Genomic DNA, 16,931 nt, shown 5'->3' with positions numbered 1-16,931 from the left:
TTTTACGCATTTTGCGTAAATGCTCGCCTCTTGTTGTTTGAGGTCGTTTGTTTTCCGTTTCCTTTTGGAAATTTTGAGTAAACTCTGTTGGACTGAGCCTCGGTGTCCTGCGCCTGACTTCCACCACACATACACCTCACCTCATGACAGAACAACACACCATCTCCATGGAGTCAGCAGGAACAGCGGCGATACCCGATTCCTTGGAGGACCGGATTAATTACCAGGACGCCATGATCCGGCAACTCGGGGTCGCCATGGACGAGGTGTCCAACAGTCTGCGCCGGTTGATGAATCGGGAGGTGCCCACGCCTTCTCACACCATCCCAGCACCAACGGCCAGTCCTCCTCTCTCAGCACCGGAACCCAGTGGCATTCGGCTCTCGCTCCCGAGGGCATATGACGGTTCTGCAGCCGGGTGTCAGGGCTTTCTCCTACAGGTAGAACTTTACCTTGCCACCATACACCCGGCGCCCTCGGGATACGAGAGCGTCTCCGCCCTCATCTCCTGTCTCTCCGGGAAGGCGTTGGAGTGGGCCAACGCCGAATGGAGGGGAATAGACGCCGCCACCATCACCTACGCGGAGTTTTCCCGCCGCTTCAGGACTGTCTTCGATCATCCACCTGAGGGGAAAGCGGCGGGAGAGCGTCTATTCCACCTCCGACAGGGGAAGAGGAGCGCACAGGAGTTCGCACTGGAGTTCCGGACACTAGCAGCGGATGCGGGATGGAATGAGAGGGCCCTCATTGACCACTATCGGTGTAGCCTACGAGAGGACGTTCGTCGTGAGATGGCCTGCAGGGACACCAACCTGTCGTTCGACCAGCTGGTGGACACTGACGTCTGTAGCCATGAAGTGCTTTGAAAGACTGGTCATGGCTCACATCAACAGCATAATCCCAGAAACCCTAGACCCACTCCAATTTGCATACCGCCCCAACAGATCCACAGATGATGCAATCTCTATCGCACTCCACACTGCCCTTTCCCACCTGGACAAGAGGAACACCTACGTGAGAATGCTATTCATTGACTACAGCTCAGCATTCAACACCATAGTGCCCTCAAAGCTCATCACTAAGCTAAGGATCCTGGGACTAAACACCTCCCTCTGCAACTGGATCCTGGACTTCCTGACGGGCCGCCCCCAGGTGGTAAGGGTAGGTAACAACACATCTGCCACACTGATCCTCAACACGGGGGCCCCTCAGGGGTGCGTGCTCAGTCCCCTCCTGTACTCTCTGTTCACCCATGACTGCATGGCCAGGCACGACTCCAACACCATCATTAAGTTTGCCGACGACACAACAGTGGTAGGCCTGATCACCGACAACGATGAGACAGCCTATAGGGAGGAGGTCAGAGATCTGGCCGTGTGGTGCCAGGACAACAACCTCTCCCTCAACGTGACCAAGACAAAGGAGATGATTGTGGACTACAGGAAAAAAAAGAGGACTGAGCACGCCCCCATTCTCATCGACGGGGCTGTAGTGGAACAGGTTGAGAGCTTCAAGTTCCTTGGTGTCCACATCACCAACGAACTATCATGGTCCAAACACACCAAGACAGTCGTGAAGAGGGCACGACAAAGCCTATTCCCCCTCAGGAGACTAAAAAGATTTGGCATGGGTCCTCAGATCCTCAAAAAATTCTACAGCTGCACCATCGAGAGCATCCTGACTGGTTGCATCACCGCCTGGTATGGCAACTGCTTGGCCTCTGACCGCAAGGCACTACAGAGGGTAGTGCGTACGGCCCAGTACATCACTGGGGCAAAGCTCCCTGCCATCCAGGACCTCTATACCAGGCGGTGTCAGAGGAAGGCCCTCAAAATTGTCAAAGACTCCAGTCACCCTAGTCATAGACTGTTCTCTCTGCTACCGCACGGCAAGCGGTACCGGAGTGCCAAGTCTAGGTCCAAAAGACTTCTCAACAGCTTCTACCCCCAAGCCATAAGACTCCTGAACAGCTAATCATGGCTACCCGGACTATTTGCACTGCCCCCCCACCCCATCCTTTTTACGCTGCTGCTACTCTGTTAAGTATTTATGCATAGTCACTTTAACTCTACCCACATGTACATATTACCTCAACTAGCCGGTGCCCCCGCACATTGACTATGCAACGGTACCCCCCTGTATATATAGCCTCCCTACTGTCACTTTATTCTATTGTATATATAGCCTCCCTACTGTCACTTTATTTTTTACTTCTGCTCTTTTTTTCTCAACACTTTTTTTGTTGTTGTTTTATTCTTACTTTTTTGTTTAAAATAAATGCACTGTTGGTTAAGGGCTGTAAGTAAGCATTTCACTGTAATGTCTGCACCTGTTGTATTCGGCGCATGTGACCAATAAAATTTGATTTGATTTGATTTGATTTGGACATCTCCATCAGTCTAGACACCCTGCTGGCTACCCGCGGACGTCCCGAGTGGGGGTCGTCCATTCCATCCTCCAGCACCTCCGAGCCTATTCCTATGGAGCTCGGGGGTGCTGGCGCTAGAGAGAGGAGGAGGGAGAACCCGAGGAGGGCCAACCCCTGCACCAACTGTGGCCGTGGAGGACACACCACGGCCAGGTGCTGGGGAGGGTCTTCTGAGAGAGGGGACAACAGGTCACGCACTGGGGAGTCATTTCAGGTGAGTAGGCGCCCCACTTACCCAGAGCTCTCTGTTGGTCACATGAGTATTCCTGTGCGTTTTCCACAGGTGGCACCTCATTCCCAGCATAAGGCGCTAGTAGATTCAGGCGCAGCTGGGAACTTTATTGATCGTAAATTTTGTGCTAGGTTAGGAATTCCCCTTCGGCCGGTAGAAGTTCCATTCCCTGTCCATGCATTAGACAGCCGGCCGTTGGGGTCGGGTCTGATCAGGGATGTCACAGCACCGCTGACGATGACTACGCAGGGGGGTCATGAGGAGATCATTCAGTTCTATCTGATTGACTCTCCTGCGTACCCAGTGGTGTTGGGGCTTCCCTGGTTAAGTACCCACGATCCTACCATAGCGTGGCAACAGAGGGCTCTTATGGAGTGGTCTGCCCAGTGTGTAGGGAGATGTCTAGGTGTTTCCATAGGGGCGACCTCGGTAGAGAGTCCGAACCAAGTGCCCGCACTGCGCATTCCCCCCGAGTATGAGGATTTAGCACTGGTCTTTAGTAAATCGAGGGCAGCAAGGCTACCTCCTCATAGACAGGGGGACTGTGCGATAAATATCCAGACTGGAGCAGCTCTTCCCAGGAGTCATGTGTATCCCCTGTCTCAAGAGGAGACAGCGGCTATGGAGACATACATAGCCGAGTCCTTGGCACAGGGATACATACGGCCCTCTACTTCCCCAGTCTCCTCGAGTTTCTTCTTTGTGAAGAAGAAGGACGGGGGATTGCGCCCGTGTATTGATTATCGTAGTCTCAATCAGATTACAGTTAAATACAGCTACCCACTGCCACTGATTGCGACGATGACGGAATCATTACGCGGAGCGCGATTCTTCACAAAGTTAGATCTCAGGAGCGCGTACAATCTGGTGCGCATTAAGGGGGGGGATGAATGGAAGACAGCATTTAGTACCACCTCGGGTCATTACGAGTATCGCGTCATGCCATACGGGTTAATGAATGCTCCTTCAGTCTTCCAATCCTTTGTTGACGAGATTTTCCGGGACATGCATGGGCAGGGTGTAGTAGTTTACATCGACGACATCCTGGTGTACTCTTCTACACGAGCCGAGCATGTAGCCCAGGTGCGCCGAGTATTGAGACGACTGTTGGAGCATGACTTGTATGTCAAGGCAGAGAAATGCCTGTTCTTCCAGGAGTCCGTCTCCTTTTTGGGTTATCGGTTGTCCGCGTCTGGCGTGGAGATAGAGGTAGATCGGGTATCGGCTGTGCGTAATTGGCAAACTCCAACCACCGTAAAAGAGGTGCAGCGGTTCTTGGGTTTTGCTAATTACTACCGGAGGTTTATCCGGGGCTTTGGACAGGTTGCAGTTCCCATTACGTCCCTGCTAAAGGGGGGTCCGGTGCGCTTGCAGTGGTCAGCTGAGGCGGACAGGGCATTTGTCAAGCTGAAGAACCTGTTCGCCTCGGCCCCGGTGCTGGCGCATCCGGATCCCTCTTTGCCTTTCCAAGTAGAGGTGGACGCGTCCGAGACCGGTATTGGGGCAGTCCTGTCACAACGGTCCGGCACGCCACCTAAGCTCCGCCCCTGTGCATTCTACTCTAAGAAGCTCAGCTCGGCGGAGCGCAATTATGACGTTGGGGACAGGGAGCTGTTAGCTGTAGTCCAGGCCCTAAAGGTGTGGAGGCATTGGCTTGAGGGGGCTCAACACCCTTTCCTCATTCTGACTGATCACCGTAACCTGGAGTACATCCGGGCAGCTAGGAGATTGAACCCTCGTCAGGCTAGGTGGAACATGTTCCTGACCCGGTTTGTTTTTAAGATCACATACATCCCTGGGTCCCAGAACGGTAAGGCAGACGCCCTGTCCCGGCAGTATGACACAGAGGAGAGGTCCATTGAGCCTATTTCCATACTGCCAGAGTCTTGTCTGGTGGCTCCGGTAGTATGGGAGGTCGATGCGGAAATCGAGCGGGCGCTGCGTACCGACCCTACTCCCCCCGAGTGTCCTGTGGGGCGGACGTACGTTCCGCTCGAGGTTCGTGATCGGCTTATTTCTTGGGCTCATACATCACCCTCCTCTGGACATCCTGGTATTGGTCGGACGGTGCACTGCCTTAGCGTAAAATACTGGTGGCCAACGTTAGCCAGGGATGTGAGGGTTTATGTCTCCTCCTGCTCGGTATGTGCCCAGTGTAAGGCACCTAGACATTTGCCCAGAGGTAAGTTACATCCTCTGCCCGTTCCACAACGACCATGGTCCCACCTCTCGGTAGATTTTGTGACCGATCTACCCCCTTCCCAGGGTAATACCACCATTTTGGTCGTTGTGGATCGGTTTTCTAAGGCCTGTCGTCTCCTCCCACTGCCGGGTCTCCCTACTGCCCTACAGACCGCCGAGGCCCTCTTTACCCACGTGTTCCGGCACTATGGGGTCCCCGAGGATATTGTGTCCGACCGAGGTCCCCAGTTCACCTCCAGAGTCTGGGGGGCTTTCATGTAATGCCTGGGGGTCTCGGTTAGCCTTACCTCGGGGTACCACCCAGAGAGCAATGGGCAGGTTGAACGTGTGAACCAGGATGTGGGTAGGTTTTTGAGGTCCTATTGCCGGGACCGGCCGGAGGAGTGGTCGAGGTATATCCCCTGGGCAGAGATGGCCCAGAACTCTCTCCGCCACTCCTCCACCGGATTAACACCTTTCCAGTGTATTTTAGGGTATCAGCCGGTCCTGGCACCTTGGCACGAGAGCCAGACCGAGGCCCCTGCGGTGGACGAGTGGATTCGGCGCTCGGAGGAGACGTGGGACGCTGCCCATGTCCATCTGCAGCGTGCCATCCGTCAACAAAAGGCGAGCGCCGATCGCCACCGCAGTGAGGGGCCGGTGTACGCACCGGGAGATCGAGTCTGGCTCTCGACTCGAAACCTGCCCCTCCGCCTGCCCTGCCGGAAGCTGGGTCGGCGGTTTGTGGGGCCCTTTAAAGTCCTGAGAAGGTTGAACGAGGTGTGTTACAGGTTACAACTGCCTATAGAGTACAAAAATATTAACCCCTCGTTCCATGTGTCTCTTCTCAGGCCGGTGGTAGCTGGTCCACTCCAGGAGAATGAGATAGGAGAGACCCCTCCGCCCCCTTTGGACATCGAGGGGGCCCCGGCGTACAGAGTCCGGACCATCTTGGACTCGAGGCGCCGGATGAGTGGTCTCCAGTATCTCGTGGAGTGGGAGGGGTACGGTCCGGAGGAACGGTGCTGGGTGCCCAGGAGGGACATCCTCGATCCATCCCTCCTGACTGATTTCCACCGTGGGCATCCCACGCGCCCGGGTCCGCGTCCTCCTGGCCGTCCCCGAGGCCGGGGTCGGCGCACGGCTGGAGCCGCGCGTCAAGGGGGGGGTACTGTCACGGATTCTGCCGAGGCTGCTCCCCCTCCTGGTACGAGCAGGCGTCGGCGGTCGCCGTCCCCGGAGTACTAGCTGCCACCGATCTATGTTTCTGTGTGTGATTGCTTTCGTCTGTCTGTCACACCTGTGCCCTATTGTGTATTCATCACCTGTCCTATAAGTTCCGTCTTTTTGCTTGGTAGGATTGTGTGTTGTTGTTCGCCTGTCGTTGTGCTGAGTGTTTTGTTTCTTGTTTGCATTTTTGTGTTTTACGCATTTTGCGTAAATGCTCGCCTCTTGTTGTTTGAGGTCGTTTGTTTTCCGTTTCCTTTTGGAAATTTTGAGTAAACTCTGTTGGACTGAGCCTCGGTGTCCTGCGCCTGACTTCCACCACACATACACCTCACCTCATGACACTATACATACGTGCCAAGTGGTGGAATAAGGGAACTGCTTGTCAAGCAAAGAATGTGGAACATTTATGTTGAAAAGGTGTGGAATTGTGAGAGTAATAATTCAATCATTTTTTTGATTTCATTGTATTTTCATTGTGAATTCATGCAACATACACTATATCTACAAAAGTATGAGGACACAACTTCAAATTAGTGGATTCGGCTATTTCAGCCACACCCGTTGCTGACACGTGTATAAAATCTAGCACACAGCCATGCGATCTCCACAGACAAACATTGGCAGTAGAATGGCCTTACTGAAGAGCTCAGTGGTTTTCAACGTGGCACCGTCATATGATGCCACCTTTCCAACAAATCAGTTCGTCAAATTTCTGCCCTGCTAGAGCTGCCCCGGTCAACTGTAAGTGCTGTTATTGTAAAGTGGAAACGTCTGAGAGCAACACCGGCTCAGCCGCGAAGTGGTAGGCCACACAAGCTCACGGAACGGGACCGCCGAGTGCTGAACCACGTAGCTTGTAAAAAATCATCTGTCCTCGGTTGCAACACACACTATCGAGTTCCAAACCGCCTCTGTAAAAAACTTCAGCACAATAACTGTTCATTGGGAGCTTCATGAAATGGGTTTCCATGGCCAAGCAGCCGCACACAAGCCTAAGATCACCATGCACAATGCCAAACGTCGGCTGGAGTGGTAAAAGCAGTACACTGATACAGTATATTATATAACAGTATATTATATAACAGTACACTGATACAGTATATTATATAACAGTACACTGATACAATCCAATCTACCTTCTCTATGGCTTCCTTCTTTCTGACAAAACACTGGCAAGAGACTTGAGTTCTGGAACAAGGAGCTTAAGCAAAGCAGCATCTTTGGAAACAGTGTTCTGGTGTTTACTGTGGGCTCTCTAGTTTCTCTGTGAGTGTAGGCAATAAAGTTCCTGGATTTAATTTAAGTTTTTTAAATTAAAGGATGCTGAGGGCACCACTTAAAAAGACAATTGATCAATCCATTTTTGTAACTTCCTGCCACTGTTTGGTGTCTGTTAAGAATTGCAAAACATTGCCCTCTTAACCCAAGGAAGTTTCTATTGACATCATACTTTAATTTATGAAAATGACACACTAAAACAAACAAAATGATCCGTTTTTAAGTCGTAAATTCACAAGTTAAGCTGATTTTGAGAGAAAATAAATAGAATACATTCTAAAACTGTAATTCTACATGACATTATTACATCATTTCATGATCTGAAAAGTAACTTGACCCTTTTGTCGGTTAGGCAGGATTCACCGGTTCATTAACTATGCATAAGCAGTTACCTAAGGGGGTGGAGGGGGTTGGGGGGGTTGGCGCTGGGAGCTGGATGTCAGGTCACTATGTCAACGCTTAACCTGAAGTGACCAGACCATTCAGTAGAAAAACAGAAAGGTTGTGCACAGACATTCATGATGTTTACCTGCATCTCATTACCATAACTTTACTTTAGGTTACATCTTAGAAGTCACATCCTTGTCATAGGCCTTTATCTGCATCTCATTACCATACGATTATGTCCTAGAAGTCACATCCTTGTCATAGGCCTTTATCTGCATCTCATTACCATATGATTATGTCCTGGAAGTCACATACTTGTGGTAAACTTCTTTTTTTTTTTACTGAGACTTTATATATATTATTTTTATTTTTTTTTAGGCATAGGGTTAAATTTAACTTAGAGTTGTGTGGGATGTTTAGTTTTTCAGCAAGGGATAAAACACAACAAAGAAAGTAACATTTTACATCTGAATTCCTTTCCATATCCTTTTAACCATAACCATTCACTATATATACAAAAGTATGTGGACACCCCTTCAAATGAGTGAATTAGGCTATTTCAGCCACATCCGTTGCTGACAGGTGTATGAAATCGAGCACACAGCCATGCAATCTCCATAGACAAACATTGGCAGTAGAATGGCCTTACCGAAGAGCTCAGTAACTTTCAACTTGGCACCGTCACAGGATGCCACCTTTCCAACAAGTCAGTTCGTCAAATTTCTGCCATGCTAGAGCTGCCCCGGTCAACTGTAAGTGCTGTTATTGTGAAGTGGAAACGTCAAGGAGCAACAATGGCCCAGCCGCGTAGTGGTAGGCAAAACACAAGCTCACAGAACGGGACCGCTGAGTGCTGAAGCGTGTAGCGTATAAAAATCATCTGTCCTTGGTTGCAACACTCATCACCAAGTTCCAAACTGCCTCTGGAAGCAACATCAGCACAACAACTGTTCGTTCGGGAGCTTCATGAAATGGGTTTCCATGGCCGAGCAGCCGCACACAAGCCTCAGATCACCATGCGCAATGCCAAGCGTCTGCTGGAGTGGTGTAAAGCTCACCGCCATTGGACTCTGGAGCAGTGGAAACGTGTTCTCTGGAGTGATGAATCACGCTTCACCATCTGGCAGTCCAACGGACTAATCTGGGTTTGGCGGATGCCAGGAGAATGCTACCTGCCCCAATGCATAGTGCCAACTGTAAAGTTGGGTAGGGGAGGAATAATGGTCTGGGGCTGTTTTTCACGGTTTGGGCTAGGTTCCAGTGAAGGGAAATCTTAATGGTACAGTGTACAATGACATTCTAGATGATTCTGTGCTTCCAAATTTGTGGCAACAGTTTGGGGAAGGCCCTTTCCTGTTTCAGCATGACAATGCCCCCGTGCACAAAGCGAGGTCCATACAGAAATGGTTTGTCGAGATAGGTGTGGAAGAACTTGACTGGCCTGCACAGAGCCCTGACCTCAACCCCATCGAACACCTTTGGGATGAATTGGAACGCAGACTGCGAGCCGGGCCTAATCGCCCAACATCAGTGCCCGACCTCACTAATGCTGTTGTGGCTGAATGGAAGCAATTCCCCGCAGCGATGTTTCCAACATCTAGTGGAAAGCCTTCCCAGAAGAGTGGAGGCTGTTATAGCAGCAAAGGGGGGACCATGATTTTGGAATGAGATGTTCGACGACCAGGTGTCCACATACTTCTGGTCATGTAGTGTATAGTAACTATAAACTCACGAAATGTGTACGTTTAATTCCTATCTCCTAGTCCAGACAGGATCAATTAACATATCTTACATAAACCTCTCTATGAATCCCAAATGACACCCTATTCCCTACGTGGTGCACTATTTTTTTTACTAGAGCTCTGGTCAAAAGTAGTGCACTGTGTAGGGAACAGGGTGTCATTTGGGTCACTCGGCCTATAGTGTAGTGCAACAAGTTATGTGTCATATTTTCCAGTGTGACATCTGCTAGGTATTAACTGTTGGCCACAGCTGTTCAGGGGGGGTGAATAAGTCTGCTGTTTGGTTTTAGATAGAACACATTGGCACGCAGATGTACAGTAAATTGATATGTTCCCTGTCAAGATGAACACGATGAGAAAATGGGGAAAGTGACCGACCGTTATTAATCTGCAGATATTCGTACCAGTTTATACCAGTACATACCAATTTATACTAGTAGACCAACGTGCAATCGGTGTTCCCCGATTAAGGCAACCAATCAAAAGGGAAGCCTAATTTGACCGGTGAATTGTGACTTTAAAGCCATTTGCAAAATAGGGTTAATTCCACATACAGTAATTACAAAACGAGCTTCTGTAACAAGGCATTGGTGTAAATGATGAAGAGTTGTTTTACTGGGATTTTGGGTCATTTCTTGGTGATTTAGTAACATAACAGACTTAATATTCCAATGAGGCAGGTTCTTGAGACTGTGTTAATATATTGGTGAGAGGGGAGAGAGAGAAAGAGAGAGAGCGAACAGAGAGAGAGAAAGAGAACAGAGAGAGATAGAACAGAGATAGAGATAATCAGAGACAGAGAGAGAGAACAGATAGAGATAATCAGAGAGAGAGAGAGAACAGATAGAGATAATCAGAGAGATAGAGAGAGAACAGATAGAGATAATCAGAGAGAGAGAGAACAGATATAAATAATCAGAGAGATAGAGAGAGAACAGAGAGATAATCAGAGAGATAGAGAGAGAACAGATAGAGATAATCAGAGAGAGCGAGAATAGATAGAGATAATCAGAGAGAGCGAGAACAGATATAGATAATCAGAGAGAGAGAGAGAACAGACAGAGTTAATCAGAGAGAGAGAGAGAATAGATAGAGATAATCAGAGAGAGAGAGAGAGAGAGAGAGAGAGAGAGAATAGATTTCAGATCTGCACACGTGTTGAGGCGCCCATGGAGATACATCGTCCAGTGCGAGGACTAGTGTGCACTACTCCGCAGCGGCAGGGGAGCGAGCCAAAGATAGGAGGGGGCGGGACCACACCCCTCTCCCTCTCTGTTGATGTCCCACTGTTAGTCCTCATCAGCACGTTGGCCTGAGCACTATGAACATTGTCCACAGATTGAGCTGCCCTCGCACAGCGCACCCAACCCTTGGGGAGTACATAACCTGACCAATAGGGGTCCCCAGCAACAACAACGTTTATATACCCCTCCAAGGGTTGGGTGCGCTGTGCGAGGGGGCAGCTCAATCTGTGGACAATGTTCATAGTGCTCAGGCCAACGTCTGTCCACCGAGCCAGAGCCCGTAGGCATGATGGGGACACCCAGAGCGACTGGTTTCAGTGGCGCAATGCGTCCAAGCGAGTGTCCATTATCCTGCTGGAACGGTTTCATCAGCAACAGCCCGGGGAAACCATGTCTATCATAGAAGCCATCATCCCCCAAAAAAGGCGCAAGGCACATTGTGACCCAGACAAAATTAGGCCATGTGCAGGGACAAGAACACACGATTCTCGACTAACTCGAAACAAAGAAACAGAATGCGCTGCGATGGAGTCAAACAGCTCTCCTCTTGATTGACTGTGAAACCCAGAAACTGAACATGGGAAACCAGCATGGATGTAACAACACCTGCTTCCTCGAGTCACGCTACCACCAGCCAATTGTCCAGGTAGTCCAATATCCTGAGCCCCAGACACCGCACCAGGTGCCAAACCCATCTCCACAAGTTTAGTGATAGTGCGAGGCAAGAGGGAAAGCCCGAAAAGGAGGACCAGAAACTCGTAGGGTACAGCCTCGAAGTGGAACCTCGGGAACTTTCTGTGAAGTGGGATACATGGACCAATCTCCCGGGCGCACAGACTGTAACAACCGGCTGTTTTTGAGCATCCTGATTTTTTTTTTAAATCCTGAGGTGCTTGTTTAGGGCACGCTGGTCAAAAATGGGACGCAAAGTCCTGTCCCTTTTGAGAACCAGGAAATACCGGCTGTACCAGCCATCCTGGGCCTCTGACATAGCAACCACTCAGAAATCTCCTCACTCAAAACGGGCACTGAGGCCTCGGGAACAGTCAACGTAATGACGCTGTAAAAATGTGGAGGACGCACAAGGAACTGTACCCCAACATCACATAATTCAGGGTGATACTGTGCATGCACGCCATTGGTCGACACAGACAGCGAGTCTCCCATAGTGCCTTCTGAAGGGGATCGCCCCTCTTTTCATTGAGTGTCTGACTGTGGGGAACAGACTCTTTTTTTCAGCTCACATGTGGAAGACACAACACTCTGGACACCCGTGAACACTATGGGGTAGAACACTGTGGGGTAGAACACTGTGGGGTAGAACACTGTGGAGTAGAACGCTTTGAACACTGTGGGGTATAACACCATGAACACTGTGGGATAGAACACTATGGGGTAGAACACTTTTAACACTGTGGGGTAGAACACTATGGGGTAGAACACTTTTAACACTGTGGGGTAGAACACTGTGGGGTAGAACACTTTGAACACTGTGGAGTATAACACTGTGAACACCGTGGGGTAGAACACCGAGAACACTGTGGGGTAGAACACTGTGGGGTAGAACACTTTTAACACTGTGGGGTAGAACACTTTGGGGTAGAACACTTTTAACACTGTGGGGTAGAATGCTTTGAACACTGTGGGGTAGAACACCGTGAACACTGTGGGGTAGAACACTTTGAACACTGTGGGGTAGAACACCGTGAACACTGTGGGGTAGAACACCGTGAACACTGTGGGGTAGAACACCGTGAACACTGTGGGGTAGAACACTGTGGGGTAGAACACTGTGGGGTAGAACACTTTGAACAGTGTGGGGTAGAACACTGTGGGATAGAACACTATGGGGTAGAACACCATGAACACTGTGGGGTAGAACACCGTGAACACTGTTGGATAGAACACCATGAACACTGTGGGGTAGAACACTTTTAACACTGTGGGGTAGAACACACTGAACACTGTGGGGTAGAACACTGTGGGGTAGAACACTTTGAACAGTGTGGGGTAGAACACTGTGGGGCAGAACACTTTGAACACTGTGGGGTAGAACACTGTGGGATAGAACACTGTGGGGTAGAATACCATGAACACTGTGGGGTAGAACACCGTGAACACTGTGGGATAGAACACCGTGAGCACTGTGGGGTAGAACACCATGAACACTGTGGGGTAGAACACTTTGAACACTGTGGGGTAGAACACCATGAACACTGTGGGGTAGAACACCGTGAGCACTGTGGGGTAGAAACAATGTGTTTAAGTGCTGATGTTTGCTGATGTTTGCCTGATGTTTGCTGATATTTGCTGATGTTTGCTGATGTTTGCGGATGTTTGCCTGAAGCCCGATCCACTCTGGGTTCAGAGGGCTTCGGCTACCAGTGATATACCCCGATTGGCCGTGCCATTTGGTGGTACTGTTGTCACGGCGAACATCTGGGGAGGGGACCGTGCCACCTCCCCTGTCATCGCACTAGGTGCACAGGGGCTGCTGCCTCCCCAGGTTCCTCGGAGGGACCAGCTTTCACTTCACCCTTAAAACGGCGCCTTTACCAAGCAGACTGGCGCTGCTCTTGTGGAACAAGCAGCAGTAGACTTGGGGGTGGACCAGGAAGCCGGAGAAGACCACTTAGCCGCCGGGCCTCTGTCTGCGGACCCTCTAGAAGACGATGCTGCCACCTAGTGCTTCTTTTTCTCCTCAAAATGAGACTGCATAGACTCGAGGGCCGAGCCGAACAACCCCGTAGGAGAAATTGGCTTGTCTAAGTATAACTGCCTGTCTCTCTCCGGCACTGGCGACAATTCAACTAAAGATGCCACTGCGCCACGTAGGTAGCTCCCATGCTTCTCCCAAGCAACGGGACATACCCAAGACGAAATTGTCCGTAGCACGAATCTCATCTAGGAGCTCTGCGTGGGGTTCCCCAGAAGCCAGAACCGTGTTGGTCAGCCCACAGTTCAGTCTGATAAACCTGCAGCTTTGTAATCGTGTTCAGGGACCGGGCCACCATCTCCTAGGGCCGGTACATCTTGTCAAGCAGCGCCCTGAAAAAACAACAGTACTTATTCAGGAGCTACGGTGTTAGCCATCCCTTTGACAAGCGCACACCCGGTCAGCGACATAGATCAATGAGCGGCATGCTAGAAGCCAGGGATTCCCCTGCTACATCCGAAGCCCTAACCCTCCATCTCTGTCTCAGAAAACTCCCCGTAACTGGCCAGAGACAGCAGGTTGGCATCCGAACGTGAGTCCTGTGTAATACCAAAGATATCAGCCAGATGTATATCGCCATGCTGGGAGGATAGCTCCATGTGATCCGACTACGAGCCCAGATCCACCCCTGTATCCTGCAACTCAGACTCCACTGTGGTCCAGGCACCCAGGGGAGGAAACTCAACTTCAGTCCCACCAAGCATTCTAAGGAAGGCTACACGCCTGCGACAGTGGTCGCACGAGCTGGTTCAACCAGGGCATTTTCAACCTGAACACGCACCCAGTCAAGACATACAAGACAACACTTGTGAGTATCATTCAAAGACATGGTGAAACCACATGACTGTGGGCAAGGTCGTGAACTCGAACCCAGCTTAAAAGCCTTTGTCAAATTGTTTGTGCTAGTCAGCTTACTTACAACCGGTTAGCGAGGCTGAAGAATAAGTAACAAATTGGGAGGGAACATCACAAAACTAAACTGAACAAAAATATAATTTCAAAGATTCTACTGAGTTACAGTTCATATAAGGAAATCAGTCAATTGAAATAAATTCATTTGGCCCTAATCTATGGATTTCACATGACTGGGAATACAGCGCATTCGGAAAGTATTCAGACCCCTTGACTTTTTACACATTTTGTTAAGTTACAGCCTTATTCTAAAATGTATTACATCGTTTTTTTTTTACTTATCAATCTACACACAATACCCCATAATGACAAAACTGAAATATTACATTTACACAATTATTCAGACCCTTAATCAGTTCTTTGTTGATGGACCTTTGGCAGCGATTACAGCCTCAAGTCTTCTTGGGTATGACGCTACAAGCTTGGCACACCTGTATTTGGGGAGTTTCTCCCATTCTTCTCTGCAGATCCTCTCAAGCTCTGTCAGGTTGGATGGGGAGCGTCGCTGCACAGCTATTTTCAGGTCTCTCCAGAGATGTTCGATTAGGTTTAAGTCCTGGCAGGCCACTCAAGGACATTCAGAGGTTTGTCCCGAAGCCACTCCTGCTTTGTCTTGGCTGTGTGCTTAGGATCGTTGTCCTGTTGGAAGGTGAACCTTTGCCCCAGTCTGAGGTCCTGAGTGCTCTGGAGCAGGTTTTCTTCAAGGATCTCTCTGTACTTTGCTCCGTTCATCTTTCCCTCGATCCTGACTAGTCTCCCAGTATCTGCCGCTGAAAAACATCCCCACAGCATGATGCTGCCACCACCATGCTTCACCGTAGGGCTGGTGCCAAGTTTCCTCCAGACGTGACACTTGGCATTCAGGCCAAAGAGTTCAATCTTGGTTTCATCAGACCAGAGAATCTTGTTTCTCATGGTCTGAGAGTCCTTTAGGTGCCTTTTGGCAAACTCCAAGCGGGCTGTCATGACTCTTATACCGAGAAGTGGCTTCCGTTTGGCCACTCTATCATGAAGGCCTGATTGGTGGAGTGCTGCAGAGATGGTTGTCATTCTGGAAGGTTCTTCCATCTCCACAGTGGAACTCTGGAGCTCTGTCAGAGTGACCCTTGGGTTCTTGGTCACCTCCCTGACCAAGGCCCTTCTCCCCCGATTGCTCAGTTTGGCCGGGCGGCCAGCTCTAGGAAGAGTCTTGATGGTTCCAAACTCCTTCCATTAAGAATGATGGAGGCCACTGTGTTCTTGGGGACCTTCAATGCTGCAGAAATGTTTTGGTACCCTTCCCCAGATCTGTGCCTCGACACAATCCTGTCTCTGAGTTATACGGACAATTCCTTCGACCTCATGGCTTGGTTTTTGCTCTGACATGCACTGTCAACTGTGGAACCTTATATAGACAGGTGTGTGCCTTTCCAAATCATGTCCAATCAATTGAATTTATCACAGGTGGACTCCAATCAAGTTGTAGAAACATCTCAAGGATGATCAATGGAAACAGGATGCACCTGAGCTCAATTTCGAGTCTCATAGTAAAGGGTCTGAATACTTATGTAAATAAGGTACATCTGTTTTTTTATTTTTAATAAATGTGAAAGAAATTCTTAAAAAATGTTTTTGCTTTGCCATTATTGGGTATTGTGTGTAGATTGATGAGGAAAACATTTATTTAATCAATTTTAGAATAAGGCTGTAACGTAACAAAATGTGGAAAAGGTCAAAAAAGGTCTGAATACTTTCCGAATGCACTGTACAGATATGCATCTGTTGGTCACAGATACCTTAGAAAAAAAGGTAAAGGCGTGTATCAGAAAACCGGTCAGTGTCTAGGGTGACCACCATTTACCTCATGCAGATCTCCTTCGCATAGAGTTGATCAGGCTGTTGATCGTGGCCGTGGAATGCTGTCCCACTCCTCTTCAATGATTCTGTGAAGTTCCTTGATATTGCTGGGAACTGGAACACGCTATCGTACACATCACTCCAGAGCATCCCAAACATGCTCAATGGGTGACATGTCTGGTGAGTATGCAGGTCATGGAAGAACTTGTTAGGTTGGGTGGGGGACTCAGGTGCAGAGACGGACACACGGACAAAGAGAGTAAAATTAGGATGTAGTTTATTCAACGTGTATTGGCAGAGGTAAGTAGTCAGGGTGGAATAGCTTCAGGCTGGGGTAGGAGTTGAGTGGAGTGGAGAGCCAGTAGTCCTGAGAGCTGGATAACGAGGATATAAGGCAACAGAGGAGCAGGTAGCGGCGTGGGAATGGCAGGCAGGCAGGCAGGCAAGCAGGCAGCAGGAACAGACGAGATCTGGTCGAAGGAGAGACAGGTTACAAAACGTGGCAGGAACAACAATAATACTGAGAGAGTACAACTACACTGAGAGTGCTGTACGGGCCAAGTTACCACTGGAAGTGTAGGAACGAACTGGCGCTGGAGAGGTGTCCAGCCCGGGTAGATATCTGCTGCTTGATTGGTGCCAATGAGCTGCAGCTTGATGTAACTGCTCTGGTGATAGAATGGCCACGCCCGCTGACCTAGAACCTCTGACTGCACAGCAGGGGGAGACAGACACAAACAACACA

Source organism: Coregonus lavaretus, assembly GCF_964263955.1.
Source record: "Coregonus lavaretus genome assembly, chromosome: 10".
Taxonomy (NCBI): Eukaryota; Metazoa; Chordata; class Actinopteri; order Salmoniformes; family Salmonidae; genus Coregonus; species Coregonus lavaretus.
The sequence above is the reverse complement of the archived record's forward strand: the minus strand, read 5'-3'. Positions refer to the sequence as shown.